The sequence below is a fragment of the Stegastes partitus genome, unplaced genomic scaffold (assembly GCF_000690725.1).
Source record: "Stegastes partitus isolate 25-593 unplaced genomic scaffold, Stegastes_partitus-1.0.2 Scaffold55, whole genome shotgun sequence".
In the NCBI taxonomy this organism is placed as follows: Eukaryota; Metazoa; Chordata; class Actinopteri; family Pomacentridae; genus Stegastes; species Stegastes partitus.
Window position 1 is genome coordinate 86,789 of NW_007577786.1, and position 7,386 is coordinate 94,174.

A 7,386-nucleotide genomic window follows, 5' to 3' on the forward strand; every position below is an offset into this window, starting at 1 on the left:
GAAAGTTAAATACTGTATTTCAGCCAGCATCCATCTGTTTAAGGTTAAAAGCTTTATGCACCAGCCAGAGGTTTCGTGGAACTTTGACTTAGCGTCCACTGAATTTCTACCATGTACTTGATGGTTGTCCATCTAAACCTCAAGCAGTTTCTGGGTGTTTTTTTTTTTTTTTTTTGCTTCTGTCACATTTTTTTCTTTTTGTGGGTTTAGTTTTTACTGCAATATTAGGTCCTGCACCTCTATGGAGAAAACACAACCGTGACTAGAAGTAAAGAGAACTCCAACAAGTCTTTTGAGCACATGGCTATGCCATAAAACATTCTCTAAAAGTAGAATTTCTTCGATTATTTACTTTACAGGCTTAGATGTGGGATCAACTTGTACAACATTTTTTTTTACAGGTGTAAGAAAGGTGACTCCATACACTATAGAAATGCTATTACTTGAAATTGTTTCCATACTTGTCTCCTATCTGCTGCCTGCAGTTGAGTCAAAAAGTCCCTGAATGTTTGTCATGTAACAGCTGAGTCAGTAATGGCTTCTCGGTTGCAGAATGCCTTGTATTTTTCGGAAGCTTCTCAATGTAAAGGGTTTATTTTTGGCAAATGTTACATGAGACATGTAGAATAAAGGGACTTTGCTGAAATAGCTAACAAATTTTAGGACTTATATTTGGTTAAGTGTACAGCACATCACACAGGACCATCAGAAAGTTGAAAATCCTGTGATTCTTTCTGCTTTTACAGTTTTAGGCTCGAACAGATGGTGTAATTATGGTAACTTTCTTTTAAAAATGATGGGGTTTTCAAGCTCACCAGCAAGTTTTGGTTTTCATACAGTTAAGCAGACAGCAACACCTTCAAGTGACAGCAATACATTATTTGTTAAACTAGCAATGGACAAACCTAATAATAAAAAACAAATCCCCCCCAAAAAAACACTATCTGGGAGCACTTTACAATCAGCCCAACTGACACAACTAACGTCCTCTGCAAATTGTGCAAAGCCACTACACACAGACAGCAGGCATGTGAAACACCTATCAACATCTGTAAAGCGCAACCATATGCATTTCAAACATTTGGTCTTCTGTCCAAACACAGATTTGGAGACAGATAATTTTGTTGGTTGGACAGATGCAGGTACAGATAACGACGTCTCGGTACATTTCTAATGTGCATGTATGAGTGTGACATGAACATTCAGCCATATGGAAGCCTGTGCTGCTGAAAGTCATTAGTCTGAAACACTTATCACACTTCCATACAGTTTAAGTAATGAAATTCACACCATTAACCCTTGTAAAAGAGGAGGTCAGAGTGGAAGGGTGTCTGGTGTGTGGGAGAGTCATTAGACAGACGAATGAGCGACAGAAAGGAGCGAGCGTGACAGGGTTTGAAATCAGAGAAACAGACATAGACTAAACACACTGAGATAAGACGCTTATAGTAAGTGACTGGGGCTCTGCATGACGGAAGCCCTGGTTTCACTATTACGCCGTGCTTCAGACACGTGCAGCGGCTTTCTGATCGCTGAACTCCGCATCCTTGACGTTTTGTAACTTTTAGAATCAGACCGCCAACTTTCAACAACGGACCACATGTGTTTAGGAGTTAAAATAAACATGGTTTCATCACTTCTGCCAGTTCCATCTGTTCAAAAATAAAACATGCTTGAAATAGGATTACCACGTGGTTTCTGGGTGAGCTTAGCTTACACTGGCTTGTACAGAAGTTGACTACAAATGCCTTCAAAATCTTAGCTATTGTAGCTGAAATAAGGACCTCCTGGATGAGCAGAGACGTATATCTGGTCACGGTTTTGGAGTTGGCTCAACTTCTAGAAATGTAAGACCAAACAAAAGTCTTAATAGTTAGTTTCTGAAGATGCATCAGAGGTGTAGACCCTGGTGTAACCACTTCAAAGTGTCGTTTTAATGTCATTTGTCATATTTCTTCCTCAAAGGTCTTGTTTAACCCTATGAACCAAAAAATATGAAGGACATGAAGGAATAACACAATCTGTCAGAGCAAGAAACAGTAAAAAGAGAAAAAAATGTCCAATTTTCAGTCTTTTGACAGTCTTTCATCTGCTCATCTAGTTGCTGCAAATGGAAACTTAACCTAATGTATCCATCCATCCATCCATCCATCCATCCATCCATTAGCTGTACCTGGACAGGCCACCACTCTATTGTTGAGCTAACACTAAGAGACAACCAGACAGTCAACCACATTCACAGCCACATTCTACATAACCTACACAAATCCAAGCATAAAATCGTGCTTTTTGATCAAAATCCCTTTATTCTACATCTCATTTAAAAATTCTGCATTCCTTGATGCAACAGGGAGACCGTTCGTGACTCAGTTGTAACCAAAAGTCACACGAAACAAAAATCAGAGACTTTTCGGCTGAACTGCAGACAGTGTTTGCACAGAGACATGGATAGAACCAAATTAAAAATGTGAGTAATAAAATATCTATTTTTTATATTTGTATTTTTATTTTTTAAAAGATTGTTATACTGCCAGTTGGTAGCACTGTTGCCTCGCAGCAAGAAGGTCGCCAGTTCCGGTGGGGGCACTGGAATCTTTCTTAGTGGAGTTTGCATGTTCTCCCATGCAGCGTGGGTTCTCTCCGAGTTCTGCAGCCTCCTCCTACAGTCCAAAAACATGTTGAGGTTAATTGGTGATTCTAAATTGTCCGTAGGTGTGAATGTGAGTGTGCTTGGTTGTCTGTCTCTAAGTGTAGCCCTGCGACAGACCGGCGACCTGTCCAGGGTGTCACCTGTCTTTGCCCTTAGTCCGCTGGGGTAGCCTCCAGCCCCCCACGACCCTAGTGAGGATTAAGTATGCATAGCTAGGTGTATAGATACACAAGGTGTATAGATAATGGATGGATGTTATACTGCACAAAAAAAACATGTTTGACTTTTCTCTACTTCTAGCCATTGTTGTTCTGTTTCCATAGAGGGGCAGGACTTTATATTGCAGTGAAAAATGAGTAAAAATGTGACAGGAGCAAAAGCACCCAGTGACCTGAGGTACATTATTCACATTGAACCAAAACCACAATCTTTCCTTTACTCAACCAAGTGCCTGAACCAAACCCCAATGGTAGCACTCCCTACTCTGAGCTTTCTCTGCCCACATTCACCACAACTACCTTCCTGCAAGTATGTTGCAGCCGGTGAATGTAGTGCTTCATTTGACCCAAGAAACTGACTGCGAACATGATCCCACCAGTTTATAAGAACAAAATTGTAATCTACACAATATTTTTACTACAGTTTAAAGTTCTGCTACATTTCAAAGACAAACCTCCCAGATGATGAACCCTTCAGTTCACTTTGTATCTCTTATCTTGTAAAGGGTGTTCATAGGAACTATAAATGTCTCAGTGCGTCTGAATGATGTGGTTAACTCAAGGACTCAAACTCCTCTTATAACTCGTATAAAACTCCCCTGCCTACTGGTAAGAACAGCTCCTGGGGGAGATATTCTTTAAAAAACATAAAGGTGAAGACAGGAATGTCGAGCGACTGTACTTTGAGAATTTAGCAGACCAACTTTACAGTAGGTCTGACCTTAGAGGTGCACACTCGCTGTGGATACAGGAAACCCCGCAAGGAGTCATAGAGACACAGAGCGAGGAAGTTCCACATTCCACATCCGAAGGTTGCAAAACATCCAATGACGGGTTCAGCAGACTACCTTCCTCCCTTCCTCTCCTTCGCCTCATTCAGACATGAAGGAAAAGATTTGTATCATTGTGTTAATGACAGTGCCAAGAGAGGCAAGATTCCTTGGCATGGTCTGTGTTTTGTCTATGAAAATAAGTTAGAAATCACAGGTGCTATGACCTGGTCTGCTGGAAATAACTTTTCTCATTTGTTACTGAGAGATAAGGTTCTACTTTCCGAGAAGCTGGGCGTTATAAATAATTTTTGTCTTCATCTGTCACTCTCTGACTTATTGCGTGCACATTTAAATAGTAAATCTTCCACGCTTCAATAGTCTTGCACATGACTTATCCGACTAAAATGTGACCACTATTGTCTGTTTGTGAACACGCTAGAAACCTCGATGAGTCCCAACAGATTGTTTATCCCTTTTCTTTCTCTTACTTTAAGTCTAGCTCCTCCCTTATCTTTCCCCCTGAGGAGAGTTGCGATGATGAGTCCTTCTCTGAATGAGTCAGGCTGATCCTGTGCAGCTGTCTGGATGGGCTGAGGTTTGACACAGCTGTCATGATTAGATAGGTTGTTGATGGATAAATGGTGGCCATAGTCGTGTCAACATCACAGTGTGGCTGCTCTGTGTTGTAGCGGTGCTCAATCAGTGGACCAGAAGCATTATCTTTTGTTTTTACCTCAAATGTCCTACATTTTTGTTTTGAGAACATCCAAAACGGACAATAGCTGTGACCTCTAACATATCATTTTACAGAGATGATCGCAGTAAACAACAGAAGAAATGTGTGGAATCTATTGTTTTTATTAACCCCTCGAGCCCCAAGCAGGTTCTTGATGGTTTTTTTTGCTTCTGTCACATTTTTTGCTCATTTTTAATTGCAGTATTAAGTCTTGCACCTCCATGGAAACAGCACAGTCATGGATAGCTTTGGTTGAAATGTCTTTTTTTGCAGTATGATACAGTTGTAATTCCAGAAATTGGGAAAAAAAAGGAAAAAACAAATGTTAAAATCCTTTGTTTATTTAAAAAAAATAGAAAAAACATGTTCAACATTTTTCCAACAGATGTTACCAATACTGAGAAAAATGATATTTTAGCACTTACAAGTTTGATTTGTTTCCATACTTGTCTCCTATTTACTTTGTGTAAACATAGCCTGCAGTTCAACCCGGTTCAGTTAAAAATGTTCTCATGTGATTGTTGGATGCTGTTGAATCAAGAACAGATTCAGAGTTGCACTGAGGAGAGCAGAATTTTTTGGTTTTTTACAGAATCTGGTTGCTGTAAATGGTTTATAGTTTGCCAATTTTAAATCGCAGAATAAAGTGGTTTTGATGGAGTATCGCAATTTTAAGCTTAGATTTGCATCAGTTTCCCAACGGAGCAGCACATGATAGAGGAGCTCAAGGATTGTTGGAAAGTTGCTTATCACGCGCTGTTCTGTTTTCACAGTTTCCTGCTCTGATAAAGACTTTCATTTGGGCATTTTTCTTAAAATTATAACGCCTTTCAAACCTGCCACTGGGGGTTTTTGTGGTTCAGAGAAACGAATTGCAACTTTTTCTCAGGAACTTTCATTTTGGTTTTCTGACCCACAACTTTACTGTTTAATTAACTGTCACTGCTCTCATCACCAACATTTTCAGCGGATTCAAGCAAAAAGAAATGTGCCAAATACCAACTGTAGCCTATCTCCTCTGCACCAAACAGCAGGCAGACACAGTCGGGTGAGCTTAGTGGAGCATTTAGCAACTGAGGTGCTGGACGTTATCAACAGGAGGTGGTGCAGATTCACCATAAAACTAAATAGGTGATAATGTGTTGATGTTGTATTTATAGCTTGTTCAGTTGCTACACAAGTGACCAAAAAACTGTGAATGCAAGGTAGAAGCAAGATGTGAGCATTGCAGGACAAGGGAAGTGGTTGTCACATGAATGAATGCCAGACTCCCCGTGCTGCATTTTCTCAAATATCCACCATGATAGAGAAAATAATGAGTATGAAGATAGATTGCAGGTCCGGACAGAAACGAAGGACAGACAGAGAGAGCGTGAGAGAGGCTGGAAGAATGAAACAGATTGTTTGCTGCGGACTAAATATGTTAATTTCATGGGTTTTCTGCTCTGAGGGGGGAAAGCACAGACTTTGGCAAGCTGACTCTTCAGCTGTACCACCGTTGTAGGTTTGCAGAACAACATCACTTCCAGAAATCCTCATTGTTCTGTTGCATCATTAGTGGATTGGTCATGAAAACGGATAATAAATGCCATAAAATGGATTTACGAGAAATTCAATTAGAAACAAAGGATCTGAAGTAGTTCACAAGGCTGCACTTTACAGCTGAGAAACGCCGGCGCAAATGTAATCACAAAACTGCGCTGGCATCTCGACAAACAAAGTAAAAGTGTGCACAAATAAAGAAGTGCTGCAGGGTAGGTGGTTTTATAAAACAGAGCATTTAATGGTTTCCAAAGCAGGAGGGGAAACCAGGACAGCATGAGAAACTGAGCACAAGGCACTCCTCAGGCATCGTCAGCCAAGAACATATGTCTGTAGATCAATGATGTGTTTTGTCCTGGGAAGCCTTTCAGGAACAGGGTGGGGCACTGAGATTTATGCTGAATAAAAACACAAACTCAGAACGTAAAGATCAGTAACGTCATCCGTATGAGCTCACTGTCTGTCCTCGGTGAACACGCTGAGGAAGACATGTGTTGAAAAACAGACAGAGAAGACATGACAGGGCAACAATTAGAGACACTCTGCAGATAGCGAGACGCTGTCCTTTCCACCATGGGAAAAGCTGCCACAGCTGATGCAGGCCAGGAAATGACACACGTCTCAGGAAGCCGAGCACAATGACAGTCCACTGATCTTTTTTTAATATAGACGCTCTCTGTTTTTTTGTGGGAACAACATCGTCTGTGTGTTTGGCCTCAGCTATAAATGGCTGATATTTCGTTGTTCCATGAAAACAAGTCCATAGATACATTCGGATTCCAGTACCCAAGGCTATCATATGCTTTCATGTCTGCTCAGAGGCAACAACTGAGAGGAATGTTGGAGATTTTAGACGGATCAAACAGCATTTTGTATAATCCTAGTAGTCTCAGAAGACAGCAAGTGGACTTCTTCTTTTTAGTTCTTAAAGGCATCCCACCTCTCATCCAAGTGACTTTTTAGTTCTAGTCCCAGATTTGTATTGTCACCTCCAGATCACATGACTAATTCCTCATTGACGACCCAGGTAAGGGAGGATTCAAGGTGTTAATGGTGGTGCATTATAAATACCTGATAAGTGGTGTCATATATGGCTGTCTCAGCTGAACATAAACGGCTTCCTACACTTCCTTTCACTTCACTTTTCTGTCCAGAATGTAAACACTGCTTTACCTCAGAGGAGTATTCCTTATCTTGTAGATGCAGGTGGGCTGCTGAGTGTTCCCAGAAAGAAGTGATACTATTAACTTCTTGACTCAACCCTGATCTGGCAGTTTCACAACCTTTCACACCTTGAGACATGAATCTTGGGGCATTAATGGATCATTAGCCATGTGGATAGAGGGTGACATATGACAGTATAAGTTTATATAATCAGCAATTTCCCTGAGGTTCAAACCAACGGGATCAATAAAGTTGTATCTATCTATCTATCTATCTATCTATCTATCTATCTATCTATCTATC

The 7,386-nt window shown here is 40.6% G+C and overlaps 1 protein-coding gene across 4 annotated transcripts in view; it reads left to right on the forward strand.

Annotated features, from left to right (window-relative positions):
- Positions 1 to 7,386, forward strand: part of col4a2 (collagen, type IV, alpha 2) — a 69,192-nt gene that overhangs the window by 26,022 nt on the left and 35,784 nt on the right. The gene's annotated exons all lie outside the window — the stretch shown is intronic.